The following is a 19289-nucleotide window of genomic DNA, read 5'->3' on the forward strand; positions in this document are numbered from 1 at the left end:
TCAATGAAGTGAAATCATATTTGAAGAGAAAAAAAGAGTCCAGACGTGAATATTATAAAGGCAGTATGGGGTCATCTGGGAAAACAATATGGATGGTCATTAAAACTTTGGCAAACAACAAGGTTAGTGGTGGCGCAGTGCTAGACTTGTCAGGCCACTGCACTCATTTGACTCTGCTCAAGCCTATCGGAGTGAGCAGTCTGAATGTTGTTACTTGGCTCCCTCTTTGTGTTTTTTTGTGAGTTTTAACTTGCCTTTAAAAATAAACTGTATTTTAATTAACTTTTTCTGAACCCTTGTTGTTACAGGGAGCATTTCATATTGAAATGCAGGGGCATCTGTATTATCATGGGTTTTCTTTTTTGGTTTTCAGCTTTGCCCTTTATGCTCAGAAATAGATTATCTTATTGTTTTAACAATGTTATGGAGTTTAAATAGTAAATCCCTAAATAACTTACAAACATGAATTGAGAAACGTACTTGTTAAACTGTTAATTTTTAGATTTTGTCAGATTGGCGAACCTCAACCCTGCTTTGCTTGTAAATGACTGGGTATTAAAAAAGCACTCAGTAGTGAGAGCACTACTTTTAAAATATACCAAAACAGATTTATAATTATTCAGCAGACTTCCTAATTTTATACAGTTACGTTCCAATTTTTTTAAGATATGTTGCAAACATATATTTGCAAAATTTTATAAAATTAAAAAGCCAGAAAATTAAATGTCTCTTCTTTAGGCTGTTTTTAATTAAATGCGTTTAAAAGGCAAGTTACAGATCACTGCAATTTATTTGCAATCTGCATTTATACTGTAAAATCTCTTTTGGAATTGTCATTGTATTTTTTAAGACAAAATGTTTCACAAAATTCATAATTTTAAAAACAAAGCTAACCGTATGAACATTTAATTTCACTGGCAGGATGCCAATCCATTTCAAGACCTCATCTTCTGCGCCTTTTGTTAATCCAGAATTGATTTTGCTGAAGCCTTTTAATTTGAGTTGAGTGTGCTGAATTAAACTGACACTCGACCTGTCGGTGCATGAAGTCACTCTGTTCAAACATGTTTGGTATTCATCAGCACTAAACTCCTGCTCTCGCTCATCACACCCCACCAAAATGCAAACAGGAAGAAACAATGTCAATCCTGCATCAAACGATGATCTAATAAATCAAGTATGATTAATTAGCACATCTAGCACAATTCTGCATTTTAACAAGGTCTTTGTGCTATTAGTGCATAATTACTCATTCAGATGAGAGCTGATTATTAATGAGGCTATTAAAACAGTGTCGGATTTGCTGCTAAAGATCTTTCCTCGATTTGCTCTCCTGATGAGCCGGGTTAATCTAATATCACAGCTGTCCACACTCATGCCAGAGATGCTGCTGCTTTTCCTAAATGAAAAAAAAAACTGAATTTAATCATCTACTTCTTCAAAGCAACACATAAAATATAGAAAAAAAGAGATAACAGTTACAAATCAGGAATTTTGATAATAAAATTAATAATAAAATAATGAAGATATAATAATCAAGAAAATAGCATAAAAGAGTAAAGTGCAATGAGTAAAAGCATTTGAGCTCATCATAGGCACATGAAAAGAAAGCTTTTTAAGTATTAGATCACATCTATGATCTTCTGGCAGTCTGCGTCAACATTAAGTTTGGACTCTGGGCTAGACTAGCTGAGTCCTACTCGGTTTGTATTTTTTAAACATATCTGAAACAATTCAGTGATTTATAGACTAGCAGCTAAACTTTAAACTATATTCTTTAACTAACTGGAAGACTGTGAAGATTTTGGAACTAAAGTAATGTGCACTGTTCTCTCACTCCTAGTTAAAACAAACATTCTGAAGCTGTTTAATGGTCTTTTTAGGAAGTTAGGAGACCATTACATCAGTCCACCCTCCCAGAGATAAAACATGGGTGAGCTTCTGGCTATATTTTTATGATAATAACATGCTGCTTTGATGATGACTTTGAGGTCAGATCTGCGCCTGTTAGAATACCAAGATTTTGGATTTGGTGTTTGGTATTTAGAACCTGGGAACTGAGGTGTTCACAAATACAGATTCTGTTCTCTCTGTTGCCAAACACAACTCTCTCTGGGGTGGCACGGTGGCTAGGTGGGTAGCACTGTTACCTCACAGCAAGAAGGTCTTTGGTTTGATTCTCAGGTGGAGAGATCTGGGTCCTTTTTGTGTGAAGTTTGCATGTTCTCCCCATGTCTGCATGGGTTTCCTTCAGGAACTCCGGTTTCCTCCCACAGTCCAAAGACTTGCAAGTGAGGTGAATTGGAGATCCAAACTGTCTGTGTTTGACAGTAAAAGACCTGAAGTGATGAATCTTGTGTAACCAGTAACTACCTGTCCTGTCATGAATGTAACCAAAGTGTGTAAAACATGATGTTAAAACCCTAATAAATAAATAAATAAATAATAAAACAACTCTCTCTGTTTTGTCCTTATTCAATTGTAGGAAACTTTGGGGTGCACAGTGGGTAGCACTGTCACCTCACAGCAAGAAGGTTCTGGGTTTGATTCCCAGGTGGGGTGGTCCAGATCCTTTCTGTGCAGAGTTTGCATTTTCTCTCATGTCTGCATCCTTTCACAGTCCAAAGATGTGCAGTCAGGTTAATTAGAGCTGCTAAAATTGCTGTGTGTGTTTGCCCTATGATGATTGATGTCCTGTCCAAGTTGTTTCCTACCTTTCACTTAGTGAATGAGACCCACCACAACCCTGAATAGAATAAAGCTGTTGTAAATCAGACAATGAATTAATTTAATTTTGGCTCACCCAAATATTTATGTGCTAAAGGCGTTGGCACAGTGAGTCTATTGGGCTGCAATCATCTGGTGCGAGAGCCAAATTTATTTGTGTGTCATCTGCATAATTAATGGTAATTAATGTTGTTGTTCTTTATATTTGGCCCAAATGTGGCATATAGATATTGAACAGCAGAGGTTCAGTAAATTATATTTTATAACATTTAACATTTTTTTATGAGAGCTATTTCTGTACTGTGGTGAGGTGTACTGAAGGCCTCAAATTTGTCAAAATAACCACTAGAGTTAAAAGAAATGTCGCTTGTCAAACATGACAAAGTGCAGCATTGTTGATGCGTCTGTAAATAATCTTAGAGAAGTTTAAACTACAAAGGCTTTGTTTATAAAGGTCATAGTGGATTTGAAGTTTAGTTGTTCTCCACTTAAGTTAAGCTTTTCTGCATTCTCTTTTCAGAACTATTACTTCCATGGTGTTCTGCCAATGTTCTTTCTGTTTGCTTGACTTTTACTGGTGCAACAGCATGCATGCCATTCAAAATGTTCCAGTTAAAAATATCCAGGACTACATCAACTGACTCTGCACTAATGGTTGATAACTTAGTTATGGCCTCAACATACTGAGTGCTAGTGTTCTTATTAATGTACCTTTACTTAACAGAAACAGAGAGAGAGTCTGAAATGATCAGTAAGTCAAAGACACAGTAACAGAAGAAATGTTAAGAACTTTAGAAATAAATAGATAGAGTGTGGTCCTGACTATTCGTAAGCTCTTTCACATCAAAAGTGTCAAAAAGTGCAGTGTCTTTGAAATTATTGTCCATGTTATTGTCTTTATGCTTGTTAAAATCCCCAGTCATGATGTTGTACCTAATGCAGTAGTTCAGCAGTAGTTCATCAATAACGTTTGCAGAGTATCGTTGAGGTATGTAAATGTTAAAAATAAAACTTTGGGATTACCCTTCAAAGTAAAACAGAGATATTCAAAAGAAATACAAATTGCCTAGTACAATGTCTTTGCACCATGATGAATCCTCAAATAAAGCTGCTACTCTGCTTTTCTTGCCAGTTTGTCACTTATTTATAAATCTGATGCTGTCTCATTGAAAACTGGAGCACTGCTGCCTTGTGCCAACCATGTCTCAGCAAAAAGAAAAAATCAAAATTATATGATATCATCATTAACTAAAAATGATTTGCTGACTAGAGATCTGCCCATGGGCAGCCTGAGGTTGCCGAGACACAGGTAACAGATTAGACTGCTTAATCTCATATGCTGAATGTACTTGAGTCCTTCTATTTTTAATCAAAACAGATATAAAGAACATTACATTTTGGGAAATTAACCCAATGGCATTTGGTACGAACCAACAGAAAAGATAGTGGAGATCAGATTATAAATCATTTAAATCCTGGGGATGAGGTGAATGTCTCACAACACACAGTGGATCAAACCCTTCTGTGTATGGGACCACTCAGATTGTCTATGCTAACTCCTGTCCACCATCGTAAACTACTACAATGTGTATGCAAACAATGGAAGAAGATTGACTAGTCAAATGAATCCCATTTTCTCGAAGATCATGTGGATGGAGAGGTGATGGCACAGCATGGTAATCGGGTGGTCCTAATATGTTGGCTTACCAGTGTATCTGTTTTTTTTCTGTATTCAGTAAATAACAGAGTATTTGTTCTCAAAATGTGCAAATGGTTTATGTAAGGAATTTGATGAGGGGTGACTAAATTTCTACAGAAGACATGTAGATGACACTGTTTTTTTACAATTTGATGAAGGGTGACTACATTTCTACAGAAGACATGTAAATGACACTGTTTTTTTGACAATTTGATGAGGGGTGACTAAATTTCTACAGAAGACATGTAGATGACACTGTTTTTTTACAAGTTGATGAGGGGTGACTAAATTTCTACAGAAGACATGTAGATGACACTGTTTTTTTTACAATTTGATGAGGGGTGACTACATTTCTACAGAAGACATGTAGATGACACTGTTTTTTTACAATTTGATGAGGGGTGACTACATTTCTACAGAAGACATGTAGATGACACTGTTTTTTTTACAATTTGATGAGGGGTGACTACATTTCTACAGAAGACATGTAGATGACACAGTTTTTTTTACAATTTGATGAGGGGTGACTACATTTCTACAGAAGACACTGTTTTTTTTTTTGTTTTTTTTTTTACAAATACTTACTCAGATCAACCCAAAGCCCCCCCATCTCTGCTTTCTTACTCCTGATCTGAGCATCTGAAAGATCAGTTCTGCTTCGTTAGTCTAATTAAATTTGTGCCAAAGGTGTTGCAGCTCTGTCCAGTTGCCCCCTGAGAGCAAGCGAGTTAACAGCACAGAGAGCATTAGCCTAATATGGGACATCTGGTACCCATCCATTACCTTCACCATCCTTCAAGTCCCTGACCCGAAATGTCATTTTTCACTTTGGATAGCTCCAACTTTGGTGAAATTATCAAAGAAACAAGTGAACAGGAGGAGGTTGGGAGGGGAAGAGGGATTAGAGAAGACAGAAGATGGCAGGAACAGAGAAAAAAAAATCCTTTCATCACATGATTGGACGTTCAAAGCTAGAGGTGAACAGGTGAGAGAACAGACAAGGGATTGGTACAGCTCAACAATGCAGTGATAATAGATGTTACAGTACCTTGCTAACACTCAAGAACACTTAAAGGTGAAAACTCAGGTGTGGTAGAAGATACTGTGTAAAAACGTTCACTGATTTTCACTTAACAATTCATGCTGGTCAGGGTCACAGCGGGTTCATAGACAACCCCAAATCAGAAAAAGTTGGGACAGTATGAAAAATGCAAATAAAATAAAAATGCAGTTTTTCTTACTTTTACTTTGACTTTTATTTCATTGTAGACAGGATGAACCCAATAAATTTCATTTTTTGTCTGCTCAACTTCATTTCATTTATTAATAAACATCCATTCCTGCATTTCAGGTCTGCAGCACATTCCAAAATAAGTTGGGACAGGGGCAATTTAGGGCTAGTAAGAAGGTGAAAAAACTAAATAATAATGTGATTCCAAACAGGTGATGTCAACACATAATTGTAATCATGGTTTGGTACAAAAGCAGCATCCAGGAAAGGCTGAGTCTTTGATGAGCAAAGATGGACAGAGGATCTCCAGTCAATGTCAACAAACACGTGAGAAAATGATTGAAATATTTAAAAACAATGTACCTCAAAGAAAGATTAGAAGGGATTTGCATATTTCCACCCTACAGCGCATAATATCGTTAAAAGATTTAAGGAATCGGGAGGAAATTCAGTGCGTGAAGGCCAAGAGCGTGAGCTTAAGCTGAAGGCCCGTGGTCTTCGATCCCTGAGATGGCACTGCACCAAGAACTGTGACTCAACAATAGCTGATATAACTACATGGGTGAGGGATTACTTTGGCAAACCTTAGTGATGCACTACAATATGGAGTTACATGCACAAATACCACTTAAAACTTTACTGTGCAAAAAAGAAGCCTTATGTTAACCATGTCCAGAAGCGACGTCAACTTCTCTGGGCTCTGAGGAATCTAGGATGGACCATCACACAGTGGAAACGTATATTGTGCTCAGATGAATCAGCATTCCAGGTCTTTTTGGAAAAAATGGACACCATGTGCAAAGTCCAAAAGCCAGGGTCTGCCATGGTATGGGGCTGTGTCAGTGCCCTTGGCAAAGGTCATTTACACTTGTGTGATGGCAGCATTAATGCAGAAAAGTACATTCAGATCTTAGAGCAACATATGCTGCCTTCAAGACATCATCTGGTTCAAATCCAGGCTCTGCTATGCAGCCACTGTTGGGTCCTTGAGCAAGGCCCTTAACCCTGTCTGCTCCAGGGGTGCCGTACGATGGCTGACCCTGCGCTCTGACCCCAGCTTCCAAACAAGCTGAGATATGCGAAGAAAGAAATTCATTGTACTGTACAACTGTATATGTATATATGACAAATAAAGTATATCTTCTTCTATCTTCTCCAGGGACGTCCATGAATTTTTCAACAAGACAATGCAAAACCACATGCTGCACACATTACAAAGGCATGGCTGCAAAAGAAGAGGGTACGGGTACTGGACTGTCCTGCCTGCAGCTCGTACTGTTGCACATCTTAAGATGTGTTTGCAGGAAGAATGAGACAAAATAAAAGCTGAAACACTAAATCACTTCGTATCCTCTGCGTCTTTTAAGTGTGGTGAAAAGGAATGACAACATTACAAAGTGGTAAATGCTTTACTGTCCCAATTTTTTTTTGAATGTGTTGCAGACCTGAAATGCAGGAATAAATGTTTATTAATAAATGAAATGAAGTTGACCAGACAAAACATGAAATATCTCAGGTTTCATACTGTCTGCAATCAAATAAAAGTCAAAGTAAATGTAAGAAACTCTTATATATTGTCCATGCTGTCCCAACTTTTTCTGATTTGGGGTTGTACTTACTTTCAGCTAGAGTCAATTTACTGTAGCCAGTTCATCTTATGCATGTCTTTGGAAGGTTTTGTAACAAAAACGAGACCCAAGAACCAAGTGACCTACAATGGAACTTAGAAGAACATGCAAAACACATCACAGACAGTGATTTAACCCAGGTCTCTGGAAGCCAGGTTGCTGTGCACCACTTATTTGACCAAATGTGCCAACTTTCAAAAAAGATTTTTCCTCAAAAACAAGCAACCCAGACAAAACTGGACCTAAGACATCTTTCCATCATTCCGTTAGTCCTCTTTGTTGTACAGACAAAGTGACATAATTGCTGTTCCTCATTAATGGTTTTAAAAGGAAAATACAGTGGTACCTTGTAACTCAACATCCTCTAAACTCAAAATCTTTGAAACTCAATGCCCTTTGTCGAGAAATTTTTACCCTTAAACTCAACGTTTCCCTTAAACTCAACATGTGTGCGACTGCTGCTTTGCTCAGCGCTTGGCTTGAGCGTTGCGGTAAAACGTCATGCAAACATCAGACGAATCTGCATTTGTGCAGAATAACTGTCAAATTCACTCTGAAAGCTCCACAAGTATCTGTGTTCAGCTGGATTTTTCTCCTGTTTCACTTGTTAAACATGTGTTACAGCTCTGGGTGCTGAGAAATGGTAAGAAGTAAAAATAAAGAGCAGGTTTTATTGTATTTTTGATTGATTGTAACTGTTTTTAATTGTATTTTAGTATTTTTTATATTATATTTGTGTTATTTTCAGTGTTTAAGTGTCAGAAACAACCCCATTATTTTACATTAGCCTAAAATATATGCAGTTCCACGGGGCCAGGGAACGCATTTACAGGTTTCCCATACATCCTTATGGTAAAAAATACCTTAAAACTCAACGCCTTTTAAACTCAATGCACTGCCAGAACCAATTGACGTTGAGTTTCAAGGTACCACTTTACATTGTGTCATTGCTAACAGCTGTGTAAAATCATCAATTGTTTCAAATGAAATATTTACCTTCGACTTTATGCAAGCAGTTCGGGAAAGCCATCTTTCTATTTCTGTACCCTTGTGCACTAGTCTAATGTGCAGAAACTCCAATGGTTATCAATACTTGGTAGGGTAACAGTTCTCGTGTTGATGTTGCTTCCAGAGGCAGTTTGGAACTCAGGCAGATAAGTTAAAATTAACTAAAGGAATTTGACAAAAATGTAAAAAGATTTCATATTATGCCATCCTATGCCATGCTGAGCTCTGAACACAGTTCTTTAGCACGACCCATTTTACTGCCTCTAGTTTGTCCATGGAAAAAGGTCTAAGTAGCATGATTAATCTCCTACAAATTCAGTTGTTACTTATTCTTAGACCGAATATGTGCTCCTCCACACTGGGAAAGCTAGCTAGCAAGGCTGTACACAAATGTTCCTATTATAGTCAGTTAGTAGGTGTTCAGGGTAAATTAGAATTCCAACCTCCTCGTTCCTTTCATCTGTAAATGCTTGAAATATTCACAAAGACTTTTAGATTTAGAAATTCTTTTGATCTCTGATCTGGAAAATATTTATACAGCCGAGAGCTAGCAAAGCACGGGTAGTCCAAACACACACACACATACACACACACACAAAATGGATTTTTTTATGGTGATGGCAGACATTAAGCTTCTTTTAGAAAGCTGCTTTTTGTTTCTGTTTTGAAATCATTACTTATTATTTAGTCATGTCCAATCTCCCCAATTACATTATCAACCTCTGCTCCAAGCATGACATTCTTGCTGGCCGAGGAGGACCACAGACTAGCACGTTCCCTCCAACATGTAGAAAGCCATTTGGCTCACCGTTGCACCAACCACAGGTGTGATCAATTGGTGAGTGTGGTGCAAGCTTCAGAGGAGTCATTGGAAACAGGAAGAAAAAGGGAAAAAGTTTAATCTTATGCCATCCTATGCCATGTTGAACTCTGAACACTGAGCTCTTCAGCACGATCCATTTTACTGCCTCTAGTTTGTCTATGGCAAAAAAGTCTAAGTAGCATGATTAATCTCCTACAAATTCAGTTGTTACTTATTTTTAGACGAAAGATATGTTCCTTCACACTGGGATAACAGAGAAGTCATTCTCTGGGCAGTTGTAGCCTAGTGGTTAAGGTACTGGACCAATAATCAGAAGGTTGCTGGGTCAAGACCCACCACTGCCAGGTTGCCACTGTTGGGCCCTTGAGCAAGGCCCTTAACCCACAATTGCTTAGACTGTATACTGTCTCCTTGGATAAAAGCGTCTGCTAAATGCCGAAAATGTAAGTCATTGGAAACAAGTAGATTGCAAAAAAACGGGGAAATGCAAAAACAGAATGAATAACAGTTTATCTTATGCCATCCTATGACATGTTGAGTTCTGACTACTGAGCTCTTCAGCACGACCCATTGCCTCTAGTTTGTCCATGGAAAAAGTAAAATGATTAATCTCCTACAAATTCATTTGTTACTTATTCTTAGACGGAAGATGTGTTCCTCCACACTGGGATAACAAAGAAGTCAGAGTTCATCTATTACTTTAAAAGGCTTAGCTAAAAGTACACACGTGTTCTGGAAATAATTCAGTACACATGTGTACACTCAGGCAAAAGTTCAACCACTCAATCAAAAGCCTGAACACACATCTCCAGACTGCCTAAAAAACGTCGGAGACAGGGCTGAATAATTAGCTGGTTTGTTATTATAATACTACTACTACTGGTTTTCCTGCGCACCCCTCTACTGGTGATAGAGCGTGTTGCAGTATAATTAGTTACAGGCTTGTTCAGTTTACATCACTGTGTGATCTTACAATTTGTTTGTCCAAATATAAGACAGCATTTGGGATGTTAACAATGCAAGGCAGTAGCCATGAAGTGAATATTGGTGGTGGTGTGGGAAGGGGGGCAAATTCACCAAGAAATGGTGAATAGCAGGTCCTGACATTTTGAAAGGAATATGTTTATTTTTTATCATTTATCATTTTTACATCAGTATATTGAGGGGGAGGCATTTTGAGCATGTCTGACACGTCCCCCTAATATATATTATGACTACAGCCTTGTTACAGTGGTATTGTACAGGACATCATATTGAGGTGAGGAAAGGCAAGGCTGTTCCCCCCTTACATCATCAGCCGTGGGAGCATCGTATCTCACGAAGCAGTGTGCCCACAGCCTGAGCATTAATAAAGGTTAAAAACGGGTTGATAGTCTAAATGTTGTAGAAGCTTTTATGCTCACTGAGATGTGTTCAATATAATGTTGTGAATTGTGCATTGTATGTCCAAGGTCTAATGAGTTTTTAAAGTTACCATTTTCATTAAGTGTGTTGTGTTTATTGACCATCCTGTTCTGTTTGCTTGTTGTTCTGTTTCTATTGCTTTTGTAACTCACTTGAGAACAACTGCAAACAAAGAGTGCTCCTACAGTCGAAGAGCAGAAATGTTTAGTTACGTCTCGTCGACGCCACAATATAACAAACTATGGCTGTAGCAATGAATTAAATGTTGGGAGGGGGCTTCCTGCTATTTTAAAATATTAACTCACTAAAACAAGATGAACATACTGTTTATTCCCTTATGTGTGTATATAGATAGATTTAACTTTATTGTCATTGCTCAGTACAGGTACAAGGCAATGAAATGCACACACACACACACACACACACACACACACACACACACACATGTACAGTATATGTACATGGTGGTCTTGTGGGGGTCCTGACCATTGAAGAACCGGGTGAAAGCAGGTTAAAAAAGTATGTAGAGAAACAGATGGACTACAGTCAGTAATTGTAGAACTACAAAGTGCTTCTATATGGTAAGTGGAGCTGATAAAATGGACAGTGAGCATAGAAACAAGGAGGTGGTTTTAATGTAATGGCTAATCAGTAGTAGTCGAGTGGTGTGAGGTCGGGTGATTTGGGCGGCCCTTCCACAGGACCACGACTGCCAATTTAATGACCAGGGAATTGAATATCCAGCCACTGACGAACACCTGCTTCGTAGTGTGGTGGAGCCCCATCCTGTTGGAAATAACAGGAGAAACTGTCATCTTTGGTCAGAATGGATGGGAACACTGTTTCGGTCTTAGGATGACCACTACGTGGCTTGTTGTCCACAGTTCCGGTTTCTCGAAATTTGGCTATGAGGGATGCAACAGTGCTGTGTGAAATTGGTGGTCTTTCTGGGTGTCGGTTGTTGAAGTCTGCGGCTATGATACGGCAGCTACGTTCCCCGGACATCAGAATCACCTCAATCCTCTCTTCTTTCATCAATTTCATCTTCAGTTACCTGTAACAAACAACAAAAGTTTTTAACTTTCTGTGTTAATAACTTTTAAACCACAACAGATATTGCGACAATCGATTTCTGAGAAAATTCTGGTCTTCTTTGATATGCTACATGACCACCTTCCCACTGGAAAAACCACCCTTGGTCACCCTTGATCCAATATGGTGGTTTTCAAGATTGCGGCCATGTTCCAGACATAACCTAAAAGATAAATAAAAGAGTGTCCCGAGACTTTTGACTTTTAACAACCCAAGTAATTCACACATACAAAGAAATCAAAACAAAAAGTCCATAAATTAAGTTATGTGTAATAAAGTGGAATGACACAGGGAAAAAGTATTGAACACATAAAGAAAAGGAGGTGCAAAAAGGCATGGAAAGCCAAAACACCAACTGAAATCTGTCAGTATTTAGAAAGCAATCCTGTCCCTATCAGTGCAAATTAATATCAGCTGGTTTAGTCCTAATTGATGGCCTATAAAAAGGTTTCTCATTATCAAGGTGTCATACAAGAAGCATTTCGTGATGGGTAAAAGCAAAGAGCTCTCAGACATTCTTGAGAAGAATCTGCCAGGATGCTGAAGATGATACGAGGGTGGACATTTCAGCAAGACAATGATCCCAAACACACAGCCAAGGAAACTCTCAAGTGGTTTCACAGAAAGAAAATAAAGCTGCTAGAATGGCCCAGTCAATCACCTAACTTGAATCCATTCAAAAATCTATGGAAAAAACTGAAGATCAGAGTTAAATCAATAGCCCCATCAGAAATATATTTACTGAGAAAAATGTTGATGCGTTCAATACTTATTTTCCCCGCTCGCTATCTATCTATCTATCTATCTATCTATCTATCTATCTATCTATCTATCTATCTATCTATCTATCTATCTATCTATCTATCTCTATATATATATCTATATATATATATATATACAGGGTGAGTCAAAAGTCGCAGGACACTCTTTTATTTCAGAAATGAAAGGGAAAATGACATATCTGAATACCCCAACAAGTAATGGGTGAGGGGGCCTAATCTGATTGCGGCAGTCAATTTCTGAGAAAATTCTGGTCTTCTTTGATATGCTACATGACCACTTTCCCATTGGAAAAACTTGCCCTTGATCCAATATAGCGGCTTTCAAGATGGCGGCCATGTTCCAGACATAGCCTAAAAGATAGGCCCCCTCACCCATTACTTGCTGGGGTATTCAGATATGTCATTTTCCCTTTCGTTTCTAAAATAAAAGTGTCCTACAACTTTTGACTCACCCTATATATATAGGGTATATACAGTATATATATATATACAGTATATATACAGTATATACAGTATATATACAGTATATATAAGGAAATAAGGAATCCTCTCACTTTCTTTGCTGTCTGCTCCTCTCGTCCCCAGATCTCTAATCTCCAATATTTGATTCTTTTCTTACTCACCTCCATGTCACTTGCTCTCACAACCCTGTCAGAATCCTCGTAATCTCCTTCTCTGTCTCTGTCCAGAGTGATTATAAAAGAAATATCAGTACACAACTGATATTTCTTACCATGATGTTCTGGAATGGATCTTATCTGACTGGCAATTATTATATTAAGAAACTCTGGGTCTGTTTGAAAACCTAGTGAGCTGCCTTGCTACTGCTTACCTAGGCAACTGCCTAAGTAGAGAGGATTTTAATAAGGCATCAAACTTATAAGACAGAATATTTACACCGATCAGCCATGCCATTAAAACCACCTCCTTGTTTATACACACACTGTCCATTTTATTAGCTCCGCTTGCCATATAGAAGCACTTTGTAGTTCTACAATTACTGAATGTAGTCCAGCTGTTTCTCTACATAAATTTTTAGCCTGCTTTCACCCTGTTCTTCAATGGTCAGGACCCCCACAGGACCACCACAGAGCAGGTATTACTTAGGTGGTGGATCATTCTCAGCACTGCAATGACAATAACATGGTGGTGGTGTGTTAGTGTGTGTTGTGCTGGTATTAGTGGATCAGACACAGCAGCGTTGCTGGAGTTTTTAAATACCGTGTCCACTCACTGTCCACTCTATTAGACACTCCTACCTAGTTGGTCCACCTTGTAGATGTAAAATCAGAGACGATCGCTCATCTATTGCTGCTTGTTGAGTTGGTCATCTTCTAGACCTTCATCAGTGGTCACCGGACGCTGTCCACAGGGCGCTGTTGGCTGTATATTTTTGGTTGGTGGACTATTCTCAATCCAGCAGTGACAGTGAGGTGTTTAAAAACACCATCGGTGTTGCTGTGTCTTATCCACTCATACCAGCACAACGCACACTAACACACCACCACCATGTCAGTGTAACTGCAGTGCTGAGAATGATCCACCACCCAAATAATACCTGCTCTGTGGTGGTCCTGACCATTGAAGAACAGCATAAAAGGGGGCTAACAAAGCATGCAGAAAAACAGATGGACTACAGTCAGTAATTGTAGAACTACAAAGTGCTTCTATATGGTAAGTAGAGCTGATAACATGGACAATGTGTGTAGAAACAAGGAGGTGTGTACAAGTGTACTACTGTATACTTCCAAAAACCAGACCAGTACTCATTTTCCTACTGCTCTCAACAACGTCACTGCCACTTCTTCTTGCTCATAATGACTCACTGTGAATGAAAGCTGATTGTGGAAAAAATAAAACTTTTTGCACTTTAATTATCATAAGCAAGTACAGCAACACAGGATACTAAACAATTATGCAATAAATGAAGGCTACTACCATCTGCTGTTACACATGCATGGCTACAATTATATATTTAAGAAATAATAATGTAAAGGCATTAACATTAGGTCAATTCTCCTGTGACTATTGCTGGTTGCTGTGTGAATGTGTGGCTAATAAACTTACTAGGCCATTTAGCTATGATAGCTATTGTTTGTTGATTAATGGTTTAATGGTTTGCCATGCTGTTTTAGCACATGCAAAATTAAGCCTGTCATTGTCCTGCTAAAAACCATTGACTTCCTGGAAAAAGACATCGCTTTAATGACAGCACATGCCTCTCTAAAATCCCAGTAAATCCATCTGTGTCAATGGTACCTTCCCACAGATGCAGGTCACTTATGCCGTGGGCACTGATGCACCCACATACCATAACTGGTTGACTTTTGCACCTTTTGCTGATAACAGTCTGGATGCGTCTGTTCACCGTGTCATTTGTAACCATAATTGTAAATGAAGTTATCACAGATAACAATCCTATTGCACTTTGTTTTGTAAAACCTGGACTGTCCCTGATGAGTATTTAGGTTTAAATTAAACAGCTTCTCCGAACATAAGCCACGTCTTAATGGTCATGGAGGAGAAGTAGCCTCAATTTATGACAAAGACAAAGGCCTTACTCTAAAAGCAACTCAATTCATTTAACATCCTATTATTTACTGGCCCTCTGGTCCTTATTTAGATTTTTTTTAAAATAATTTGCTGATTTTCTTTCCAAAGGCTTTAATTGCTCATTAAAAATAAGCATGATCTGCTTAGAATCTTGTTTGATTCTATTTTAGAATCTATAGGTATTCACCAAACTGTAACAGGACCCACTCACCAATGTAAACATACCGTAGACTTAATATTAACTTATAGTATTGTCATAGACAACCTGGTTACTGGTTACCACAAAATGACTTGATCTCAGATCTCTTCCTTTAAACATATGAGGTGTCCTTATCTAATGATAAACAGCTACCACATTACTTTAAATCTAAGCGCACAATCACGTCTGCAACTGCAGCAGCATTCATGAACAGCCTACCAGAATTACCAGTTACGTCAATATTCAGAGCCTAAAGAGCTAGAACAGGCAACTCTACATTTAGAGTCCGTATTCCACACAACCTTAGATAGTGTAGCACCAATCAAATTAAAATTGATTAGGGAGAAAAATCTTGATCCATGGCACAATGACCACACACATGCTCTAAAACAAGCATCATGGAAATTACGATAGCATGGAAAGATGCCCTAACTGAGTATAAACATGTACTTATAAAAGCCAAATCTTTATATTCTTTTTTATTAATAGAGACTAATAAGACAGTTTCCAAACTGACTAAAATGTCAATGAAACTGAATCTAATATACCATCCAACTGTATCAGTGATAATTTTTTTAAATTCTTTAATGACAGGATAGAAAAAATACCTCAGAGTTTGTCACCTGGCAACATTAAGAATCAATTCACTTTGAGCAGCATGGGTGATAGTAGTAACTTATCCAACAAAGATATCCAACTAATTTTCTTTAATCCAATCTCCCAGGGTGAACTAACTGCATTGATTATGTCATCAAAGTCATCGTCATGTATACTCGACCCTGTTCCAACTCGTTTACTTAAAGATTTGCTCCCTGCCATTGTTAAGCCCCTGCTTACATAATAAATGCATCTATTAGCCTTGGATACCTACCCAAATTGTTTAAATGTGCTGTTATTAAACCACTGAGTAAAAAAAAAAAAACCTAATTATGATCCACATTTATTTTGTCTCCAAGATTCTAGAAAAAAAAACATTTTCCAAAAATTACGTTCTTATCTGCATGAAAACAGTATTTATGAAACATTTCAATCAGGATTTAGAGCCAACCGAACCCAACAGAAACTGCCTTAATTAGGGTAGTTAATTATTAATTAATGTCTTCTGATAATGAATGCATCTATTTTCTTGTTCTATTAGATCATAATATTTTACTGGATAGGCTAGAAAATACAGTAGATGTTAAAGAATGTGCACTCTCTTGGTTTAAATCCTATTTGACTGACAGCTCTGAATTTATGTAGGTATATAATAAATGTTTGGAAACTACAAAAGTAAAGTATGGTGTTCCACAGGGGTCAGTATTAGGACCTCTATTATTTACACTCTCTATGCTACCATCAACAAATTTCAGTTGGTTCAAGGTCAAGGTCATAGAAATTTGTGGTGATCAGGGATGTTGGGTTTCTGTTGTTCTGCCTCATTTGTTTGATCACTCAGGTTTCATGATGGTGCGGGAGGTGGGCACTGACATCCTGTGAAAGCCCTAATGACTTTGTTAACTGCTTGCTATTCCTTTTAGTTATGCTGTTAGGGGTGTTGGAGTCTCATGCTGTTCACTACAAAACTTGAATCTTACTCTAAATGATTTCATATCACATTTTAACCACATTTTCTGTTGTTTACCAAGAGGTGGTTTTTACTTATCGAGATTGAACCCTGCAAGTCAAGACTGCTGTGCCAACAATGCGGCTCCTGCTAGATATGACAGGAACAGTTTATTATAGACTGGATGAAATAATGAAGAACTCCAATTGCTTGTTTATTTTTCAGCTAATTATATTTTATAGTTTAAATACATTTTGTGTATGTATGAATTGTGTAAATGCTATTCTTTCAAATTATTCTCAAGCAGGTTGGATCCCTGATGAGTGTATTTTCTTCCTGTAATTTTTTTTTTTTTTCTTTGCCACTGTTGCCCTTGGCTTGCTCAAAATGGCTTTTTGGTCTGTCATTCCTAGATAAAGCACTATACAAATAAATTTGATTTGACTTGGATGGCCCCTTTAGTCTTTGGTCCAGAGAACTTAATTTAAATTTTTCACAAAATAAGCTGAAATATCTGACTACCTGACTGAAATATCTGACTACCTGACTGAAATATCTGACTACATCACACATTTCCACTGTCTTATAGCTTTCTCTGTGTAATAGAGTTTCATTTTGCACTTCTTGACATTTCAAAACACTGTAAATTCAATATTCTATCAACCTTTCACTCTTATTTTGACTGTCCCAAATTCTAAGGAATCAAGGTATCTAAATGTGTTTATATTTACAGAATACAATTAAGTTGATCTGTAAAAATTTTCAGTTAAATTTTTTTTAAGAATATACAAATCACAGATTCTTCTTTTTACGGTATTTCACTCAAAGACTCAACCTTTCTGGAAATGGGATTTGTGATTTAAGATCCCAGTCAATAACATTTAATAGTAACAACACTAAAAGACCTGAATTTGACTTATACTTCCTTCTCACACTCTCTCTCTTGTCATGTTCTTGTTATATTCTCCTTTTTAAATTATTGGAATTTATCTTCTCTAGTGTCAATCTGCACATGTTTGCCACCTTCCAAATCAAGAAGCATCAGTCAGGATGTAAACGTCTCTAAGGAAGTGATATCCAATGCTTGCACCACCTACTTTATCTCTCCTCCCCCTCCCTTTTGTGTGGCCTACTGAACATGATTCATTTTCATTTTGTTCTGTTTGTAATGTAAGCTTTTTGGTGGCCGCAGTGATTTTTGAACGGAGCTCAAAGAACTGCCCCTTGCAACACTTGAAATTTCAACACAAATTCATTTTTAAACAAGCCTACTTTAGCAAGACAAATGTACACATGGCAACTCTGCTAATGTGTGTGGGTTGGTTGGGATGATGGTAGACAGTGGACCAAACCACTGATAACCACTGGCAAATAAAGAGGGGAAGTTTAGGAATGTTGTCACGCGGGGGCTAAGCCGAGATTAAGACAAGACAAAGGGGGCGGACACACACGCAGAGATGTACACGAAACTAAAGGTTTATTAATAACAAAAAGATGGGACAAACATAAACAGGCTAAACTAGGCTTAAAGCTAAACTAACTAAACAAAGACTAAAACACAGCTAAACCAGGTCTAAACACAACTAAACAAGGTTTAAACATAACTAAACAAGGATAAACAAGACTAATCTAGACTAAACTATAACAAGAACTAGGAACATAAGCTACACACAGACTAGGAACATGAGCTAAACACAAACTAAGAACATAAACTAAACAAGGCTACTAAGGCTAATAAGATTAACAAACTAAACAAAGGTGAAGGTACAAGAACAAGAACCATCAGAGCCGAGCCGAGCCGAGCCGAGCCAAGCCAAAACAGACAAACTGTCCAAACAAAACCAAACCAAAATAACCTCTGCCAGTCTGTTCCTCAGCTCTCCTTTTAATGGTCCCTGATCAGAATCAGCTGAGGCTGATTGCTCAGGGGGATCAATCAGGAGTGAGTGTGTGCCCACGGAGAGGGGGGCGTGGCACACAGGAGCTCATTGTGACAAATGTAGTGCAATCATGAGTACTACAGGGTGTAGTTTATTAATGTAGTATATACTGTAGGTAAGTAGAGGATTGTAGTTTATAAATGTAGTACAGAGGAATATTAAAGAAGTATGGTATAGATGAGTATTGGAGAAGTGTAAGCAAAAAATGTAGTGTATATGTAAGTAATGTATAGAGTGTAGTTTATGAATGTAGTTTATGATGTAGGGTAGAGTTGAGCACTGGAGGAGTGTAGTTTATAAATGTAGGAGTCCTCAAATTATTTAGTTTAGTAATTTAAGGTATTGGTGAGTACTTGTGAAGTGTAGTTTACAGAGAATAGGTGAATACTGGAGATGTGTAGTTTATAAATGTAGGGTATTGGTAAGCACTGGATGAGTGTAGTTATAAATGTAGTGTATAAGCAGGTAGTGGCAGAGTTTTGTTTAAAAATGTAAGGTATTTTGTAAGTAACAGAGGGTATTTCATAAACGTAGGGTATATGTGAGTACTGGAGAAATGTAGTTGATAAATTTAGGGTATAGGCAAATACTGGAGAAGTCAAATTTATAAATGTAGAGTATAGGCAAGTACTAGAGTGTAAATAATACATGTAATGT

Source organism: Trichomycterus rosablanca, chromosome 3 (assembly GCF_030014385.1).
Source record: "Trichomycterus rosablanca isolate fTriRos1 chromosome 3, fTriRos1.hap1, whole genome shotgun sequence".
NCBI classification, from domain to species: domain Eukaryota; kingdom Metazoa; phylum Chordata; class Actinopteri; order Siluriformes; family Trichomycteridae; genus Trichomycterus; species Trichomycterus rosablanca.